The sequence below is a fragment of the Chiloscyllium plagiosum genome, unplaced genomic scaffold (assembly GCF_037043375.1).
Source record: "Chiloscyllium plagiosum isolate Xiang-an unplaced genomic scaffold, Cpla_swu_hap1 HiC_scaffold_38, whole genome shotgun sequence".
NCBI classification, from domain to species: domain Eukaryota; kingdom Metazoa; phylum Chordata; class Chondrichthyes; order Orectolobiformes; family Hemiscylliidae; genus Chiloscyllium; species Chiloscyllium plagiosum.
Window position 1 is genome coordinate 45,717,975 of NW_028270176.1, and position 22,134 is coordinate 45,740,108.

At 46.1% G+C, this 22,134-nt stretch overlaps 1 long non-coding RNA gene across 2 annotated transcripts in view; it reads right to left on the reverse strand.

Moving 5' to 3' along the window:
* The window catches only part of LOC148139476 (uncharacterized), a 229,115-nt gene that overhangs the window by 182,176 nt on the left and 24,805 nt on the right, over window positions 1–22,134 (reverse strand). The gene's annotated exons all lie outside the window — the stretch shown is intronic.

The window sequence follows — 22,134 nt, forward strand, 5'->3', positions numbered from 1 at the left end:
TCTGCTTCAAAGCACCAAGTACAAGGTCAGAGACCAGCCTTGGTCAACAGCCTGTGTGGAGTTTCCACATTCTCCCCACGATTGGGAGGAAACCAAAGGACCCACACTCAGTCAATAGATGTGCAGGTTAGGTGGATCAGTCGTGCTACATTGCCCATGGTGTCCAGGAATGAGCAGACTAGGTGGATCAGCCATGCGAAATGCAGTGTTACAGGGATGGAGTGCAGTGGGTGGGATGTTCTTCAGATGGTCGGTGGGATTTGATGGGCCAATGCTCTCCTTCCACACTGTAGGGATTTTATTCTATGATTGAGGATAAATGCTACACAGTAGGGTGTCCCTGGAGAAGAAGCATGTGGTGTGTATCAATGCTCTCAATGCCTTTAGATAGAGGTGGGCACTGCCGGGGATATTTGCTTTATCTCTGTCGCTGCCACCTCCCTACAGCTCTACCTTGATTTAGTCCCTTCTCACTTTGTCACTTGTATTGGTTTGCTTTGCCTGTAAGGGGTCTTGTTTGGAAATATTCAATTGGTTACATGGGTGGCTTACTGCTGGTAACCAAAAGCAAAATGGAGTAATGATGATGTTGATGGTGGGAAGGTTGCACAGCTCTGTGTGAGATCACATTTCTGTGTCAGAGAAATGGGGGGGGCGGGGGGGGGAAGAACGCTTCACAGCTCACAGAACGAGAACTGAAAAGCAGTTAAATCTAACCAATGGTTCAGTCAGGGAGGGAATATTTCCCTGGAATTTGAGTAGCTGGGAAGTGATGGTGTCCGGGAATAGACAGGATTTTGTTTTACAGGGCGTTTGAAATTTTAAAAACTGTTATATTCTATCGTTTTGATTCTTTTACTTTTATTCTGGCATAAACTTTAACACAAGGTTTGCAAATTTATTTTTTTTTAATTTAAAAGACAAATATTAAATAAAATCCATCAAACCATCCCTCACTGAAAACTGATGTGGAGGTGCAATCTCCTGGAGAATCCCTGCCCTGCCCCCTCCTTCCTACCCAGGCTCCATGACTATATACATACCTGGAGATAGCAGCAGGAGGAGGCCATTCAGCCTTTCAATCCTGCTCCACCAACCAATGGGAACCAGCTGACCATCCAGCTCAGTCTCCTGTTCCTGCTGTGTCCCAATCCCCTTAGATATAGTTCTTCGAGGTAAATTCATCGAAGTCCTCCTTTGGTTTCACTGCCTTTTGTTTCAGTGACGTTGCGTTGTTACTGTGTGGGTGCAGGCAGGGGTAATGTGATGGTGCTGCCTCCTGGAGGATGCACTCAGCGTCCCTCATCATCCTGCAGTAACATCAACTGGGTTTTAGCAACTAGAGATAGAAACCATTTCCAGGATATGGGCATCACTGGCTTAGCCAGCATTTATACTCCATCTCTAGTTACCCTTGAGAAGATGGTAGTGAGCTGCTGTCTTGAACCATTCACAGTCCATTTGGCGCAGAGAGACCGACAATACTGGGAGGGAGAGTGTTGCAGGATTTTGGCCGAGTGATTCTCCATCTTTGCTTCTTCAAATGCTGGTTAACTTAATCATGATCTGCACATGATGTTGAGATTTCAGTCTGCAAATCTTCACCATCTAGCACCCCGTATAAAGGAATATGTACAGGTTAGAAATTCAGAACAGACAATTCTAGTTTCTCTGGAATATTTTTCCCCTTTCTTCCCCCAAAGATGTAACCCTCCAGCCTACTTACTCTCTCCCTCCATTCTGACTCTGCTACCCCTAATGTACACCCTCCCCATTCTCACGGAGTTGCTGATAAACAGATCCATGCCACCACTTCCCGCCTCTGGTTAGACTCTGCACCCTTTCTGGGTTCACTTCCGTTCCCTTCAGTTGCTGCAAGTCAGTAATGTAACAGCAGAATGAAACAAAAGGAAACAGACAGGGAGGTGGCAGATTCTGGACAGAAGAGGAACCTTCAGTATGGGAGAAGGTGTCAGATTCTTCCTTGTTTCCCACTGGTCAATTCCCAGCATTACAATGAGTTGGGGATGGAAGTTGGTTCCACGTGGGTGTGATGGCACATTGACCCCCCCCCCCCCCCCCCATCCGATCAATACTATAAGTAGATGCGTCCCTTCTCCAGCCAATCAGGGTGAAATGCTTTCCGCTAGTTACCCAAAACACATGCTCCAAAACTCGCCCACATTCCATACATGTACAGTGCCGGGTTTCCCCACACATGTGTGGTCCCTGCCTCAGGGATTGTGGGAGTTGTTGTCCCCATGAAGCCTCTGGAAAGTGAATGAAAATTGTGGGCTGGAGGGTGTTGGATCCCCATTCAGACACACAGGACATGTGGGCTGTCACTGGGTTTTACTGAGACATCTGCTTAGACAACCCGAGTTCTGACGGAAGGAATATATATTCAGTCAATTGCGGGGTGGGGAGGTTAATAAGGGGCAGCAAATTTTAAGAGAGGTGGCTCAGTGGCTAGCACTGCTGCCTAACAGCGTCAGAGACCCGGGTTTGATTCCAGCCTTCGGCGACTGTGTGGAGTTTACACATTCTCCCTCTGTCTGCGTGGGTTTCCTCTGGGTACTCCGGTTTCTTTCCACAGTCCAAAGATGTGCAGGTTTGATGGATTGGCCATGCCAAATTGCCCACAGGGTCCACGCATGTGCCAGTTAGACAATTAACAACAGGAAATGCAGGGTTACAGGGAATGGATGGGTCTAAATGGGATGCTCACTATAGGGTTGGTGTGGACTCGATGGAAGAACACCCTGTTTCTGCACTATAGGGACTCTATTCTATTCTCATGAAGAAGAATGTACCTGTCTCAATGTGTTCTGAATCTGTGGACTTCCCTATTCAAAATGTAGTGGATGCCAGGGCAATGAGCAAACTTAATGAAAAGATACAGATGTTTTATTTGCAATGAGTTGAAGGGTGAGAGCGCGCACGCGGGAAAATCCAGCTGAGAGCAAGGTGAGCTCAATCATCACCGTATTAAATGGTGGAGATGGTTCGAAGGGCTGCATTGCTTCTCCTGTGCCCAGTGCTTATCTTCTTACGGTAATAACTGGAAAGCTGAACCCAAAAATCACCACCTTCAGAAAATGCAGGATACTCAGGTGGATTAGCGTTCCAAACTTAGATAGTGAGGAAGCGAGTAGGAGATAATGATTTTGCAATTTTACACTGAGGGGACACAGTGATGTATGGCGTTCGACTGTAGGACATTCACAGCATCCAGAATACTCTGTTGGGAATATCTATCCTATACTTTACTACAAGCCAAGGTCTTTGACAATGAAACCCAAAACACCGCCTCCCCACGGAATCTGATAAAAGACCTGAGAAGTCTGGTTGAATTTAGAACACAGATGGAAAACGGGAAGATTAAATCCAATCCCAAGATCCTGTGCTTAAATAAAGGAGACTACAATAGGATGAGGCAGGATTTGGCTAATGTAGACTGGAAGCAAAGACTTTACGGTGGGACTGTTGACAGACAGTGGAGGAATATCAAAGCAATTTTTCAAAGTGTTCAGTAAAAACATATATCAGTGAAAAGGAAGGACTGTAGGAAAAGGAGTAATCTGCCATGGGTGACTAAGGAAATAAGGGAGTCTATCAAATTAAAATAGAAGGCACACAAATTGGTAAAGACCAAGGAGAAACCAGGAGATCAGAAAAACTTCAAAAATCAACAGAAAGCTAGATGGGATTCGGGATAAAATGTAATGAGTAGCTATCTCCAGGGCCAGAATAGCAGTTTACACTGCTGGAGGGGAACCTATTGTATGGGGAACATAAGGCCTCTCTAATTGTTGAAGCACTTAACTGTTACCATAGAGATAATCCTGATCAAGTTAAAAATCACAGCACACTCCAAAAGCTTGTACTTCTAAATAAACCTGCTGGACTATAACCTGGTGTTGTGTGGTTTTTAACTTTGTCCATCCCACCCCAACCCCGGCTCCTCCACATCAGAATCCTGATAGACAGCCCCACTGAAACTCAAGTGCCTGTCAGATACCTGACTGAGCCACAGTGCCGTGGGGGAGGGGTATGTGGTTTAACCACAAAGTGCTGAACTAAACTAGACTTTTTAAACTGCTGTTGCCATGGAGATAATCCTGAGAGAGAGTCTCTATTCAAAGTCACAAACCACAAAAGGTATAAGAATCGGAGCAGCACATTGGACAGGCGGGGAGTTACCTGATGCTGCCTGGAGGTGTTCTGCATGTACACTATCCAGGTAACTGCCATGTCTCATCAATAAAGACTCAAAGAAGACCTCTCAGAGTTCTGTGCCTAGTTATTCCTATACAGCAGGGTTCAGGAATATGAGGACACAACAGTCAGTCTTCACAGTGGAGGTTACGAAAACCATGCCAGTAATTGATAAGGAGACTGAGGAAGGTGAGGACCTAGAAAGACCATTATCATGAAAGAGTTAGAGCTGGGCAAGCTAATGGAGCTAAAGGTAGACAAGTCTCATTGCCCTGATGGAATACATCCCAAGATACCAACAGAGTTAGGGGGAGAAATAGCAAATGCACTTAGTCATAGAATCCTACAGCAGAGACAGGCACTTTGGCCCAAACTGGCCCATGCCGATCAGAATGTCCATCCACGGTAACCCTATTTCCATGCACTTGGCTCATCTGCTCCTGATGAAGGGCTTTTGCCCGAAACGTCGATTTCGAAGCTCCTCGGATGCTGCCTGAGTTGCTGTGCTCTTGCAGCACCACTAATCCAGAATCTGGTTTTCAGCATCTGCAGTCATTGTTTTTACCTTGCTTCTGAAACTTTCCTATCCATGTATTTGTCCAAATGCCCTTTACATGTTGTTAACAGACCCGCCTCAACTACTTCCACTGGCAGTTCATTCCATATACATACCACCTTTGTGTAGAACAATTGCCCCTCGGGTTCCCTTTTATTCTTTCTCCTCTAATCATAAACTGATAGTCTTTTTCCCAGGGAAAAAGACTAAGTGCATTCACCTTACCCAGGCCTCTCAATATCTTATACACTTCTTTAATATATTCCCCCTCGGTTTCCTCTGCTATAAACAAAAACGTCCTCGCTTGTCTAACCTCTCCCTGTAAGTCAGACCCCTGAGACCTGGCATCATCCTTGTTAATTTCTTCAGCACCTTTCCAGTTTAATAACTGAAACCTACACTGCACTCATCACATTTCCCTTGTTTCCCCACGGCACTGGAACCGACGTGACAACGCCAATGGATTACAATCCATGATCGATAATTCACTCTGTTACAACAATTCCATTTTCACAACTTTTTCCATGATGCAGGAATCCTTTTGTCTTTCTGGTTTCATGGTTAATTGTCCTCATACAAAACCAATCTGGGGCTTAACTGTTCCTGGGAAATGTGCCATGATTTTTTAGACTTTCAAAAACCAAATGAAATTTCTCTCCACAGTCCCCGCTAACACGGACTTCGCTGTTTCAGTACTTTTTCCAGTCACGCTGACATTTGTGCTATTCGTCCACAGGCAGAATGCACACCTTTCGTTCCAGATGAAAAGGCCAATGATATCCAGATCGGCACGGATCCAGTAACTATCAAAACTGAACATGAAATTCAATGTGAATTTCTCAACTACAAATTCCCCCTTTCAGTACTCTACAACAGAGAAAACAAAAAGTGCTGGAGCTCCTCAGCAGGTCTGGCAGCATCTGAAATGGTGACAGATGCAGGAAACATTGCAGCCTTGCAGAAGTGTTCAGATGATTACACCAGGCACGTGCGCTTGATGACCAATATGGAGAAGATGGGGGCATTGTGATCAACAGTTTTATACCAGAGACTCTGACCCCCATTTTATTCCGTGTTTCTCCGAGATTCCCTCTTTTCAGAAGCAGGCAGGAGTGGGAAGCAGTGGAGAATGTCAATGATGTGTGACCTTCCTAGTGAGAGGATTCGAGTACCGGAGCAGGGATCCCTTTCTGGAAGGGCCTTGGTGAGACCACACCTGGAGTACTGTGTGTACCTTTGTTCCCCTTTCCCAAGGGGAGCTAGCCTGGTTATTGAGAGAGAGTAAAGGAGGGTCACCAGCCTGAGTCCTGGGATGTGTAGATAGTTAAGGGCTGCAGATGCTGGAAGTCAGAGTTTATACAATGTTGATCTGGGAAATGCAACAGGTCAAGCAGCATCAGAGGGGTAGGAAAGTTGATGTTTTGGGTCAGGACAGTTTGTCAGTCCGGATGAATAGTCCTAACCCGAAACATCAACTTTCCATCCCCATTGTATCCATGCTGGTCATCAAGCGTCTATTTATTCTAGTCCCACGTTCTGGCACTCTGTGTAACATCTTGGTGTGATCATATTAACACTTCTGCAAGGCTGCAATGTTTCCTGCATCTGTCACCATTTCAGATGCTGACAGACTTGCTGAGGATGTCCAGCAATTTATGTGCTTATTGCAGATTTCCACCATTTTGCTGAAGCACATAGAGTCATAGACATGTTTTCAGCTCCATATTTTGTTGACTCACATTTCTGAGCTGTCAGGACTGATGGCTGAAGAGGGACTCAATCCTCGTTTAATCCTCCTTTTCTTTGGCTTTCTGAGCTGCTGACTACATCACTAATATTCTACCTCCCATTCCCTGACCTGAATCGTACCCATCTAAGCCGACACTTTAGTTCCCAACCCCCTGCCAGACTAGTTAAAACCTCACCAATGGAACTGCAAAAGCCCCCATCAGATTTGTCTCAGCTCTGCCCAGGGGTAACCGGTCAGGCTGGTATAGGTCCCACCCAGAAACAGTCCCAGTGCCTGAAGAATCTAAACCTTTCTCTGGTACACCATTTCCCCAGCCACACATCCAGCTGATCTACCCTCTTATTCCTGCTCTCACTAGCACATGGCACTGGGAGTAAGTCTGACATTATTACATTTCAGGAGCTACATTTTAATGCATCTCTGCTCTCCCTATATCTAGCTTTCAGGCCCTCATCCCTCTGTTTAGCGATGTTGTTGGTATCTGTGTGTTCCACCACCATGGGCTGTTTAACTTCCAGCTCCAGAAAGTCCTGCAGCCGCTCCATGATATTGCGGATCCCAGCTTTATGGAGGTAACATACCATCCTGGATTCATGTCTGTGGTCACAGCAGTGCCCGCCCTAACCCTGAGCATTGAATCCCGTCACTATAGCCGTGTTTCCTCTCTTTCCTCCCGCTCTTTGCAGCGGAGCTCTCTGTGGTGGTATGACCCTGACTGGTGCTGATTTCCCCCACCCATTCCCGCCCTTACAGAATCCCAAGCGGGATACAGTATCTGTATTAGAAAGGGATGACCACTGGGGACCCCTGCACCCCCTTCCTGAGCCTTTTCCTTGATCTGATGGTCACCCATTCCCTTTCTGCCTGTGTAGCCCTCACCTGCAGTGTGACTAACTCACTAAACATGTTGTCCATAACATTCTCAGATGCTCCACAGTGAGTCCACTCACAGCTCCAGGTCTGAAAAGCAGTTTCCCAGTAACTGCAGATGGACTTGCAGTACACTTGCAGTACACATAGCCGTCAGGCACACAGGAAGCGTCCCTTATTTCCCACATTGTACAAGAGGACCACACCACGGTCTCTCTCTCTACATTCATCTCGTTACTCCCATTAAGAAAATTTAAATGAGTGAGCAACCTTCCTTCACTTCAAACATGTACATTATAATAAAAAAAATCTTCACTTCAGCAGATATGTCATACTTTAAAAACTTAAATACTCCGCAGGTATCACTGAGAAATTGGCTGTTCCCATTGGGACCACGTGAATTACTGAATGGCCTGAACTAAACTTGAGTTTCAGCTTCACCTTCTCCCAGTCTCACCTCACTCTGTTTACACCTAACTCCAAAACACACTCATTGAGCCAAGCAGCACTCTCAGTACAGCCTTGTCATTTTCAATGTCTGCTCACACCTACACTGCCCTCAGCCTCCTGTACTGTTCCAGTGCATCTCAATGGGAGCTCAGGAACAGTATCTCATCTTTCAATTCAGCCCTTTGTAACCCCAGAGTCAACATGGATTTCAGCAGTTTCTGGATGAACAGACAGTTGTCAGAATCTGGAATGTTCCACCTGAAATGGTGCTGGAATTTGAGTCCACAAGGAAATTCAATGAGAAGCTTGCAGGGAATTGGAAGTCGGGAGTTTACAGGTTAACATCATGAAGTGGGTGACTGGGACTAAATCTGGCATTTGGATAAATCTATGCTCTCTCTCAGGCCAATACCTCCTTCCACAGCTGCAGGGCCAAGAATTGAACACACACCCAAAGGGTGATTTGACCATGAACTTGAACATCTTTCTGCTTTTTGCTTGACAAAACTATTGGTGATATTTTCCCAGACCGAACAAACCTTTCTCGTTCCACAGTAAAATGCCAATGATATTCAGATCCTGATGACTCCGCTGACTGTAGAAACTTGTTTTTGAGATCCCAGTCTCAATTATTCTCAATTAATATCCTAGAAAATGAATTCGCAAAACAAAGCTCACAATCAGTGCAAGGTGAATAGTGAAGGCGAACACTTCTCTTGGTATGTGTTTGATGTGTAAACACTCCTCTTGAAATCACCCCGCCCCCCCAAAAAAAAGGACATCTGCATGCGGCTTGCTGTACCTTGCCCCAAATAAAGATGGCGGCCATAACACAGGACCTCTCACTGCCTGAGGCCCACAGCTGTTTTCCCCTTTGCTGCAAATGTGGGACCAAGATTTTCTAATTCAGATTAACGACCTACACAGAGTGTAACTAAACCCTCCCAGTCTACACTGATACATCTCATCTGGTTTCTGCTGCCACTCTCCCCTTTCCGCCTCCTGCAAACACCAAGGGTCATCACGGGTTCTGTGACCCTTCAGCAGAACCAAAGACAGCTGGGAAAAGTAGAATCCCTATAGCATGGAAACGGGCTCTTCGGCCCAACAATTACACACCCACCCTCCGAAGTTCATCTCACCCAGACCCATTCTCCTCCCTTTTACTCTCTATTTCCCCAGACTAATGCACATCCCTGAACACTACGGGAAATTTAGCTGGGCCAATTCACTGAACCGGCACATCTTTGGACTGCAGGAGATAGGGGTTAAAGAGTAAATAATAGGTAGGGACAGAGTGCTGAGAGAGACAGGAACATTTGTAAAGACAAAGGAGTGAAAAACGATCTGGTGGGAGGGTGGAAAGCTGTTAGTGGAGGAGACAGGAACCTGGTAGCATCTGAGTGGCTGTGGTGGAAATGGTGACTGATGAGTTACATTGTGGCTGCAAAAAGGTCCCGGAGCTTCAAGTTGCCTGTCACTTTAACACACAAGACTGTTCCCTGTCCAACATCTCTGTCTCATGCTTACTGCAATGTTCCAGTGAAGCTTGATACAAGCTGGCAGAACACTCCAGAACATACCAAATGGTCTCCTATTTCAAGGACTGCAATTTTCCCTCCCATGTGGTCAACAATGCCCTCCAGTGTATCTCCTCCCCTTCCCACACCACTGCCCTTGAACCCCACCCTTCCAACCCCAACAAGGATGGGATCCCCCCCACTCCTCACCTTCCACCCAAATACAACACATCATCCTCTGCCATTTCCACCACCTACAATCAGACCCCACCAGAGATATATTCCCCTCCGCTCACCTTTCAGCATTCCACAGAGACCATTCCCTCTGTGACTTCCTCATTAGGTCCAAGCTCCCCACCAACCCATTCTCCACTCCCAGCACCTTCGCTTGCCACTGCAAGTGGTGTAAAACCTGTGCCCACACCTCTCCCCCTCACCTCCATCCAAGGCACCAAAGGATCCTCCCATATCCAGCAGAGAATTCCCTGCCCACCCAAACACCTCAACTGTTGTGTCCTTTGCTCTCAATGTGGACTCCTCTACACTGGGGAGTCAGGACGCCAACTTGTGGAATATTTCAGGCAATATTTCTGGGGCACATGCACCAACCAACCCCACCGCCTTGTGGCCAACCACTTCAGCTACATCCCCTCTGCCGCCACGCTGCCAAGGACATGCAAGTCCTGGGTGTCCTCCACCCCCAAATCCAAGCCACCCCACGCCTGGAGGAAGAACACCTCATCTTCCACCTTGGAACCTTTCAACCACACGGCATCAAGGTTTCCTCATCTCCCCTTCCCCACCTTATCACAGATTCAACCCTCCAACTCGGCACTGGCCTCCTGAACTGTCCCACCTGTCCATCTTCCTTCCCAATTATCCATTCCACCCTCTCACCACTACCCCATCTACATCTACCTAGTCTCTTCCTAACTCCCTTGTCCCAACCCCAAACAACCCTCCCTATTTATCTCTCAGCCCTCTTCCCCCAACTCCCACATTTCTGATGAAGTGCTTACATGCCCAATATGTCAATTCTCCTGCTGCGCTTTTCCAGCCTGACCTGCTGTGCTTTTCCAGCGCCACAAGCTGGAAGAACAACACCTCATCTCCCAGTCGGGGACCCTACAATCCTCTGGCTTCAACATCAAATTCAATAATTTTAGGTCCTGAACTCTCCCACGTCCTAGTGTCTTTGCCCCTTACCCCACACACCAGGCCGTGTTATTACATAGCCTGGCATTACACACTACCTATGGATAGCCACTAACAGTCTCCATAAACAGCTATTCACCCTCCCCCTCAGATTGTTATCCACTCTTTTTGTCCAATTGCTCTTATCTCTCTCTTTGGACTCTATTCCCCCCCTATCATTTACTCCTTAACCCCTACCTTCTGCATAAAAACCAACATTTTTTTCTCAGTAGCATCAGTTCCTGAGGATGGGTCACCGAATCCAAAATGCGAATCGATTTCACTTCACAGATGCTGCCAGATCTGCTGAGCTTTTCCAGTACTTTCAGTTGTTATGTGTGATTTACAGCATCCACAGTTCTTTCAATTTACCCGGAGTATCTAATTCAGGTCTAGCAGACTGAAACAGTGTTTATCAACCCTCCCAGTCCACACTAACTCCATCTCTCTCCCAGTCTCTGCTGTCTCTCCCACTCCCTTCACACTCACTGAGTCCCCCCTCACAGTGACACTGCGCCTGGAAAGCTGATGGTCATGTGTTGGCCTGCTGGACCCACCCCTCATTTATTCCCATTGGCTGGAGGATCATGCCAACTCTCCTATTGGTCTGAAGCTGTGTCAATCAGCCAGGCCCCATTGTGACCTGAGTGGTGGGATCCTCCCAGGTGCATCAGAAGCTGAGGGGTGACCTCATAGAGGTTTATAAAATCAGGAGGGGCATGGGTAGGATAAATAGACAAGGTCGTTTCCCTGGGGTGGGGGAGTCCAGAATGAGAGAGCATAGGTTTAACATGAGAGGGGAAGAATTTAAAATGGATCAGAGGGGCAATTTTTTTTTCCCACCGAGGTTGGTGCGTGTATGGAATCTTCTGTCGGGAAGTGGAGGATGTTGGTACAATTATACCATTTGGTATCTGGATGGGTATATGAATAGGAAGGGTGTATGTGCCAAGTGTTGGCAAATGGGACTTAGATTAGGTTGGGATATCTGGTCAGCATGGACCAGTTTAACCAAAGGGTGTATTTTCATGCTGTACACCTCTACGGCTCTGCCCTGTGATGAGCTTCATCATTCACAGTGAATGAGGCAGTATCAGAGAGCACAGGGGCTGGGAGCTATTCAGCCCATTGGGGCTGTACTCTCTCCCTCTGGAGATGGTACCAGTCAGTTCCAACTCATCTCCCATTTGGACATAGCCTTCCAAATCCTTCCTTAAAAAGTTAAATTTCAAATTTGTTTTGACAATAGCTACTGAATCTGCATTCAGCTGTCTTTCAAACTGTTCCAGATGCTCAGAACTTAGTGAGTAAAATAATCTTCACATTTTTAACCTGCATTATTTGCCAGTTATCTGAAAGTAGTTACTAAAAATTGTGACGTTAAAAATTTCTCACTCTGTCTCTCTATAAATGAAATATCCTGGAAACAAATCAACTACTGGTCAAAATCACTGCTTAACCTTCCCAGCTCCAAGGAGAATTGTCTGACCTTCTGCTAACTCTCCATAAAAGAGAAACCTATCTTAATTTTAATTTATTAGTGTCGTAGAGATGTACAACACAGAAACAAACCCTTCAGTCCAAATTGTCCAAGGCCGACCAGATATCCTAAATTAATCTCGTCCCATATGCCAGCACTTGGCCCATAACCTTCTAAACCTTTCCCAATCACATATCCAATGAGATGCCTTTTAAATGTTGTAACTATACCAGCCTCCACACTTTCTCTGGCAGCTTATTCCATATACGTATCACGTTCAGCTTGAAACTTTGCCCCTAATATCCCTTTTCATTCTTTTCCCTCACGTCTGTGCTTTCTAGTTTTGGACTCACCTAAACAGGAATAAGACCCTAGCTGTTTACCTTATCCATGCCCCTCACGATTTTATCAACCTCTATGGTCACCCCTCAGCATCCGATTCTCCAGTGAAAACAGCCTCAGCCTATTCAGCCTCTCCCTATAGCTCAATCGCTCAACCCTGGAAACATCTTTGCACATCTTTTCTGAATCCTTTCAAGTTTCACAATATCATTCCGATAGTGGGGAGACCAGGACTTGAAGCGGAATTCCAGAAGTGACTGAATCAATGTCCTGTACAGCCGCAAAATGACGTCACAACTCCTGTACTCAATACACTGACCGATAAAGGCAAGAATACTAAACACCTTCTTCACTACACTGCCTATCTATGATTCCACTTTCAAGGAACTATGAACCTGCACTCCAAGATCTCTTAGTTCAGCAACACTGCCCAGGACCTTCCCATTAAGTGTAGAAGTCCGGCCCTGATTTGCTTTTCCAAAATGCAGAACCTCACATTTATCAAAATTAAACTTCATCTGCCACTCCTCAGCCCATTTGATCGGAGTCTCATTGTACTCGGAGGTAACTTTACTGTCCACTGCACCTCCAATGTTGGTGTCTTCTGTAAACCTACTAAACATAGCTCCTATATTCACATGGAAATCATTGATATAAATGACAAAAAGCAGTGGACCCAGCACCCAGCCTGACAGCATTTTGCTCACCACAGGCTTCCAGTCCTAAAAGCACCCTCCACCAAGACACTGACTGCTCAGCAAGGTTAGAGCTCATGGAATACAGGGAGAACTAGCCAATTGGGATCCAGAACTCGCTCAAAGGCAGAAGACAGAGGGTGGTGGTGGAGGGTTGATTTTCAGACTGGAGGCCTGTGACCAGTGTAGTGCCACAAGGGTCGGTGCTGGATCCACTACTTTTCGTCATTTATATGAATGACTTGGATGTGAACATAGCAGGCATAGTTAGTGAGATGACACCAAAGTTGGAGATGTAGTGGACAGTGAAAACAATTACCTCAGAGTACAACGGGATCTTGATCAGATGAGTGAATGGGCTGAGGAGTGGCATTTGGGGAAATCAAATCTTAGCAGGACTTATGCACTTAATGGTAAGGTCCTGAGGAGTGTTCCTGAACAAAGAGACCTTGGAGTGCAGGTTCATAGCTCCTTGAAAGTGGAGCCGCAGGTAGATAGGATAGTGAAGGCGGCATATGGTTAGAACATTAAGTACAGGAGTTGGGAGGTTATGTTGTGGCTGTACAGGGCATTGGTGAGGTCACTATTGGAATATTGCGTACAAATCTGGTCTCCTTCCTATTGGAAGGATGTTGTGAAACTTGAAAGGGTTCAGAAAAGATTTACAAGAAAGTTACCAGGATTGGAGGATTTGAGCTCAGCTGGGGGTTGAATAGATTTTGAATAGACTGGGGCTATTTTCCCTGGAGCGTCGGAAGCTGAGAGGTGAGCTTATAGAGGTATATAAAATCATGAGGGGCATGGATAGAATAAATAGACAAAGTCTCTTCCCTGGGGTGGTGGATCCCAGCACTAGAGGGCATAGGTTTAGGGTGAGAGGGGAAAGACTTTAAAGAGACTTGTGGGGCAACGTTTTCACAGAGGGTGGTACGTGTATGGAATGAACTGCCAGAGGAAGTGGTGGAGGTTGGACGAATGCAACATTTATAAGGCATCTTGATGGGTATATGAATAGGAAGGATATGGGCCGGGTGCAGGCAGGTGGGACTACATTGCGTTGGGATATCTGGTCAGCGTGTACTGGTTGGACCGAAGGGTCTCTGCTTCTGTGTTGTACATCTATGACTCTTTGATCTTCCAGCCAATTTTGTATCCAAATAGCTAGTTCCGCCTGTATTCTATGGTGTTGAACTTGCTAACCAGTCTGTTATGTGGAACCTTGTGTCTTTCTCAAGTCCAAGTTAATGACTTCCATGCACAAAGCCATGCTGACTCTCCCTAATCTTTTCTTGCCTTTCCAATGACATGTAAATTCTGTCCCTGAGAATCCCTTCCAACAACTTGCCTGCCACTGACTTCAGGCTCACCGGTCTATAGTTCCCTGGCTTTTCCTTACTACCTTTCTCAAATAATGATTTGGAGATGCCGGTGTTGGACTGGGGTGTACAAAGTTAGAAATCACACAACACCAGGTTATAGTCCAACTGGTTTAATTGGAAGCACACTTCCAAATAAACCTGTTTGACTATAACCTGGTGTGTGATTTTTAACTTTCTCAAATAATGGCACCCATCTTCCAGCACCTTGTCTGTGGCAATCGATGATACAAATATCTCAGCGAGGCGCCCTGCAACCACTTCCCTGGCTTCCCACAAAGTTCTGGGATACACCTGCTCAGATTCCTGGGATTTATCCACCTTTCTGCTTTGTAAGACATCCAGTACCTCCTCCACTGTAATATGAACAATTGCCAAGTTATCACTATTTATTTCTCCAAACTCTCTAGCTTCCATATCATTTTTCAGTAAAAACTGATGTGAAATACTTACAGAATCTCTCCCACCACCTGCGGTTCCATAGACAGACTTACTGATTTTTGAGGGTTGCTATTCTCTGCCTGGTTACTCTTTTGTCCATAGTATATTTGTCGAATCTCTTTGAATTCTCCTGAAACCAATTTCCCAAGCTATGTCCTCTTTTTGCTCTCCTGGTTTCCCGAGAGTATACTCCTCTAGGGAGTCACACAAACACAGCTCTCCATACCTGCCATATCCCTCCTTCATTTTCTTGACCAGAGTCTCAATTTCTCTAGTCATGCAGCATTCTCTACACCTACCAGCCTTGGCCTTAACAGGAAAATACTGTGTCTGTACTCACATTATCGCAGGCCTATGGAGGCACTGGCAGATGTGGACATCAAAACAATCAATCATTCTCAGTAAAGAGGTACTGTTGAAAAAGCTAAGAGCCCAAAGGTAGATGGGTCTCCTGGCCCTGATAGAATGCATCCCAGAGATGGCGGGGGAAAATAGCAAATGCTCTTGTGATTATTCACTAAAATTTGTTCGACTCTGGGACAGTTCCGACAGATTGGCAAGCTGCAAACGTGATGCCACTTATTCTAAAAAAATGCATCGGGTGCTGGTGAGGCCACACCTGGAGTACTGTGTACAGGTTTGGTCTCCTTACTTCTGCAAGGATGTACTGGCACTGGAGGGAGTGCAGATGAGGGTCACTAGTTTGGGCCTGGAGTTGAGAGGGTTAGTGTATGTGGAGAGATTTAGGACTGAGTTCAGGAGGAACTTCTGCAGCTAAAGGGTTGTGAATCTGTGGAATTTGCTGCTGAGTAAAGCAGCTGAGGCTTTCATCTTGAATGTCTTTAAGGCAAAAGGTAGATTTCTGAACAGGAAAGCAATTAAGGGTTACAAGTAAGAGCAGGAAAGTGGAGCTGAGGCCATGAAAAGATCAGCCCTGGTCTTATTGAATGGCAGAGCAGGCTTGAGGGGCCAGATTGCTTACTCCTGCTCCTCTTCCTTATGTTCTTATGTTCCCCCTTTCCAGCCATCCCTTTTCCTGGAAATAACCTCCCGTAAACAAATTTTGCAAGTTCTTACCTTGTGCCATCGAAATTGTCCAATTTAGAAGGCTACCTATTAGATCTGGTCTATTATTTTCTGTAACTATTTTAAAGCTAGTAGAATTATCAGAGAATCCAGACAGCGTGGAAGCGGGCCATTCAGCCCATCACATCCACACTGAATATCAGAGCCTTCTACCCTACCCCTATAACGTTGCAATTCCAATGAGCAATCCACCTGGCCAGCACATCCCTGAACACTATGGGCAATTCAGCCTGGATAACCCACCCATCCGACACATCTTTGGACTGTGGGAGGAAACCAGAGCAACCAGACGAAACCCAAGCAGACAACCACAACAAGGTGATCATCCCTTTCTTATTTCCCAGTTCCATCCAAATAACTTCACTGGAAATACGCCCAATAATATCCTCCCTGAGCACAACCATAAAAGGTATCCCTAATCCAAAATGCCATTGTGCCTCCTCTCGTCCCCTTTCTATCCTTCCCATTGCATCTATACCCATCCATCACTGAGCCACGTTTCTGTAATATCCATGATATCCCAGTCCCATGTTCAAAACCAAATCCTCAGCTCATCTGCCTTCCCTGTCGGGCCTCTTGCACTGAAATAAATGCAGTGAAACTGCTCTGTCCCACCTCGTTCTGTGCCTTGCCCTTGCCTGTCTAACTTCTCAACTGTACCAGCCTCAGACATACCTCTTCTCTCACTATCTCTTTAGGTTTACCCCCCACTCCCTTACTGGTTTAATGCCTCCTGAGTAGCACTAGCCAATCTCCCTGCCTGGATATTCGACACCTTCCAATTCAGGTACAATCCATCCTTCTTATGCACGTCAATTCTACCCCAGCAGAGATTCCAATGATCCAAACATAGCAATCCTTCTCCCTGCACCAGATCCTTAGCCACACATTCATCTGCTCTATCCTGCTGTTCCTACTCTCACTAGCATGCGGCACAAAGAGTAATCCAGATATTACTACCCACGAAGACCTACTTTTTATCCTCCAGGATAATTTGCTATATTCTCTCGTCAGAACCTCATCCTTTCCTCTTCCGATGTCATTGGTACTAATGTACAATGAGCTCCCACTGATCATACTCCCTTTTGAGAATACTCTGCTCCCTCTCCGAGATATCCTTGTCCCTGGCACCAGGGAGGTACCACCCATTCTGATGTCTCACTGTCAGCTGCAGAAACGGCAATCTGTGCCCTATACCAGAGAATCCCCTATCACCATCGATCACCAGGAACCTCATATACCTCAGTCTCTGTACCAGTACCTTGCTTGTCAGTGCGATATGCCCCTGAGAGTGTGACCTCCGACGTTTTCCGAAACAGTGTACTTGTTTGAGATCAATCAGCCGGGCCCCATTGTGAGGTAAGTGGTGGGATCCTCTCTCTCTCTGCCCTGTGATGAGCTTCATCATTCACAGTGAATGGGGCAGTATCACAGAGCACAGGGGCTGGGGGCTATTCAGCCCATTGGGACTGTACTCTCTCCCTCTGGAGATGCTGCAAATCTGTCCCAACTCCCCTCTCACTTGCCCAAAGCCCACTAAGTCCTTCCTTAAAAAGTAAAATTATAAATCTGTTTGAGAACACCTGCTGAATCTGTGTCCAGCTGCCGTTCAGCCTATTCCAGGTGCGCAGAACTTACTGAGTGAAATAATGTTCCCATTTTCACTCTGCATTATTTGCCAGTTACCTGAAAGTAGTTACGAAAAATTGTGATCGTGCTAACAATTCCTCTCTCTCTGCAAATTAATTGTTTGGAAACAAATCTGCACCTGGTCCAAATCACTGCTTAACCGTCTCAGCTCCAAGGACAATTATTTGTGCTTCTGCTAGCTCTCCACAAAAGAGGAACGCATCTTAATTTATTAGTGTCATAGAGATGGACAGCACAGAAACAGACCTTCGGTCCAATTCGTTCATGCCGACTCGGAATCCTAAACTACTGGAGTCCCATTTGCCAGCTATTGGGCCCTATCCCTCAAAACCCATCCCATTCATGGATGCCTTTCAAATGTTGTAATGGTATCAGTCTCCACTACTTCATCTGGCAGCTCATTCCACACACACACCACACTCTGCTTGAAAACGTTGCCCCTTAGATCCCTTTTAAATCTTTGCCCTCTCAACTTAAGCCCATGTGCTCTTGTTTTGGACCCACCTCACCTGGGCGGGGGGGGGGAGGGGGGGGGGGGGGAGAAAGACCCTGGCTGTTCACCGTATCCATGCCCCTCATGATTTATAAATCTCCATAAAGTCACCTCTGTCTTTGACTCTTCAGGGAAAATAGCCCCAGTCTCTCCCTGTAGCCCAAATCCTCCAACCCTGGCAAAGTCTTTGTCAATCTTGTCTGAACTCTTTCAAGATTCAGAACATCCTTCCCAGAACAGGGGATTTTGAACTTAAAACAGAATTCCTGAAATGGCTTAATCAATGTCCTGTCCAGCCACAATATGATGTCCCAGCTTCTGTATTCAATGCATCGACCAATAAATATAAGCATACCAAACACCACCTTCACTAGTCTGCCTATCTGCGACTCTACTTTCAACGAACAATGAATCTGAACGCCATGGTCTCTTTGTTCAGCAAGGCTGCGAAGGACTTTACCATTAAGTGTAGAAGTCCCGCCCTGATTTGCCTTTCCAAAATACAATAGCTCACATTTATCTAAATTGAACTCAGTCTGCCATTTTTCGTTCCAATGGCCCATCTGAACAAGATCCTGTTGTATTCTGAACTAACTTTCTACACTGCCCACTACACCACCAATTTTAGTGCCTTCTGACCATATCTCATATATTCACATCCAAGTCATTTATTGAAGGCCCCAATATCCATTGCTGCAGCACACTGCTGCTCACAGGCCTCCAGTCCACAAAGCAACCCTACATCACAACTCTCTGTCTCCTACCTTCAAGCCAGTTTTGTATCTAAATGGCTCGTTCTCCCAGCATTCCATGTTATCTAACCTTGCTAACCAGTCTGCTTTGTGGAACCTTGTTCAATTCCCATGGAGACAACGTTCACAGGCTGCCATACTCAAGTTAGTGAGACACGATTTTGCACAAACAAAGCCACTTTAACTCTCCCTCATCATTTCCAAATACACGTACATCCTGTCCCTCAGAATCCCTTCCAACAACTTGCCTGCCACTGACTTCAGGCTCACTGTTCTCTTGTTCCATGGCCTCTCCTTACCACCTTTTTAAAAATAATGGCACCTCACCTGTCGCTATCAATGATACAAATATCTCAGGAGAGGCCCAACAATCTTAATGGAGGACAGAGGGGGTTCGGGAGGATATTCTAGAGGTTTGTGTCCTTGGCAGCTCCAATCGTGGAGTGATGTAGGTGGGGAATAGCTGTCAACGGAGACAATTAGTGGTTAATCGTGGGTAGTGTGTAATGGCAGGCAATGTGATAACAATGTGTGTGAGTTAAGGGTTGGAGGGGTGGGGTTCAAGGGCAGTGGTGTCGGAAGTGGAGGAGATACACTGGAGGACATTGGGGTTGACCACATGAGAGGGGAAATTGCAGTCCTTGAAATATGGTCCATTTGGTATGTTCTGGAGTGTTCTGCCAGCTTGCATCAAGCTTCACTGGAACACTGCACCTAAGCATGAGACAGATGTTGGCCAGGGAACACGCTCACGTGTTAAAGTGGCAGGCAACCGGGAGCTCAGGGTCTTTTTTGGCCTGAGAGGGAGCATAGATTGATCCAAATTGCACTTCATTTCTTTGTAGGAACTGTCAGATTTAGTCCCAATCACCCAATTCATAATGTTAACCTGTAAACTCCTTATGGACTCAAATCCTAGCACCTTTTCAGGTGGAATGTTCCAGATTCTGATAACTCTGTTCATTGAGAAAAATGATCCCATTTAAATCTTTTCCCTCTCATCTTAAGCCTGTGTCCTCTAGTTCTGAACCCACAGAACCCGGGAAAAAGTCCCTGACTGCTCACCTTATCCAGGTCCATCATGATTTTATAAACATTTATAAGGTCACCTCTCAGTCTCTAACTCTCCAGGGAAAATAGTCCCAGCCTATTCAGCAATTCCCAATAGCTCAACCCGTCCAACCCTGGCAAAGTCCTTGCAAACCTTTTCTGAAACCTTTGAAGTTTCACAACATCATTCCGAGAACAGGGAGATTGGAACTGAAAACAGAATCCCAGAATCAATGTCCTGCACAACCACAATATGATGTCACAACAGCTGCATTCAATGCATTGACCAATAACAGGGAGTGTACCAAACACTGCATTCACTACCCCGCCTACCTGTGACTCGACTTTCAAGGAACTATGAACCTGCACTCCAACGTCTCTTTGTTCAGCAACACTCCCCAGGGCTTTACCATTAAGTGTACAGGTCCTGACCAGATTTGCCTTTCCGAAATCCAACAGCTCACATTTGTCTAAATTGAACTCCATCTGCCATTCCTTGCGTCATTGGCCCATCTGATCAAGATCCGGTTGCATTCTGAACTAACCTTCTTCACTGTCCGCTACACCTCCAATTTTGGTGTCTTCTGTAAACCTACTGACCATACCTTACACATTCACATCCTAGTCAATTATTTAAGGACCCAATATCGATCCTTGTAACACACTGCTGCGCACAGGCCTCCAGTCCGCAAAGCAACCCTCCATCACCACCCTCTGTATCCTACCTTCAAGCCAGTTTTGTATCCAAATGGCTTGCTCTCCCTGCATTCCATGTTATCTAACCCTGCTAACCAGTCTGCTTTGTGGAACCTTGTTGAATGTCCACATAAACAACATTCACCGCCTGGCATAATCAATTTTCTTTGTCACTTCAAAACATTGTCAAGTTAGTGAGACATGATTGTGCACGTACAAAGCCACATCGACACTCCCTAATCATTCCTTATGTTTCCAAATAGATGGATATCCTGTCCCTCAGAAATCCTTCCAACAACTTGCCTGCCACAGACTTCAGGCTCACCGTTCTCTTGTTCCATGGCCTCTCCTTACCACCTTTTTAAAATAATGGCACCTCACCTGTCGCTATCAACGATACAAATACCTCAGGAGAGGCCCAATAATCACTTCTAGATTTCCAGAAAGTTCTGGAATACACCTGATCAGGTTCCAGGGCTTTATCAACCTTGATGCGATTTAAGACATCCAGTACCATCTCCTCTGCAACATGGACACTTTTCAAGTTATCTCTGTTTATTTAGAATAGATTAGATTAGATTAGATTTAGATTAGATTACAGTGTGGAAACAGGCCCTTCGGCCCAACAAGTCCACACCGACCCGCCGAAGCGAAACCCACCCATACATTTACCCCTTACCTAACACTACGGGCAATTTAGTATGGCCAATTCACCTGACCCTGCACATCTTTGGACTGTGGGAGGAAACCGGAGCACCCGGAGGAAACCCACGCAGACACGGGGAGAACGTGCAAACTCCACACAGTCAGTCGCCTGAGGTGGGAATTGAACCCGGGTCTCTGGTGCTGTGAGGCAGCAGTGCTAACCACTGTGCCACCGTGCCGCCCAAACTCCCGAGCTTCCATATCCTTCTCCAGTAAAAAATGGCAAGAAATAGTTGCATATCTTTCCCACTCCCTGTGGTTCCATAGACAGCCTTGTTGATCATTAAGGGGTCCTATTCTCTGGTCCAGTTAATTTTTTTTTTTAAGATTAGATTACTTACAGTGTGGAAACAGGCCCTTCGGCCCAACAAGTCCACACCGCCCCGCCGAAGTGCAACCCACCCATACCCCTACCTTTACCTAACACTATGGACAATTTAGCATGGCCAATTCACCTAACCTGCACATCTTTGGACTGTGGGCGGAAACCGGAGCACCCGGAGGAAACCCACGCAGACACGGGGAGAATGTGCAGACTCCACACAGTTAGTCGCCTGATGCGGGAATTGAACCTGGGTCTCTGGCGCTGTGAGGCAGCAGTGCTAACCACTGCGCCACCGTGCCGCCCGTGTCTGTGATATATTTGTTTAATCTCTTTGGATTCTACTTAAACAAGTGCCTGAAGCTATTTCATGTCTTCTTTTTGCTCTCCTTCAAGTATAAAAGCGTGATCCTGTACTCCCAATTCCTCTGTCTCTGCAATATCTGCTCCCAGGAGGAGCAATTCCACCCCAGGACATCCCAGAAAGG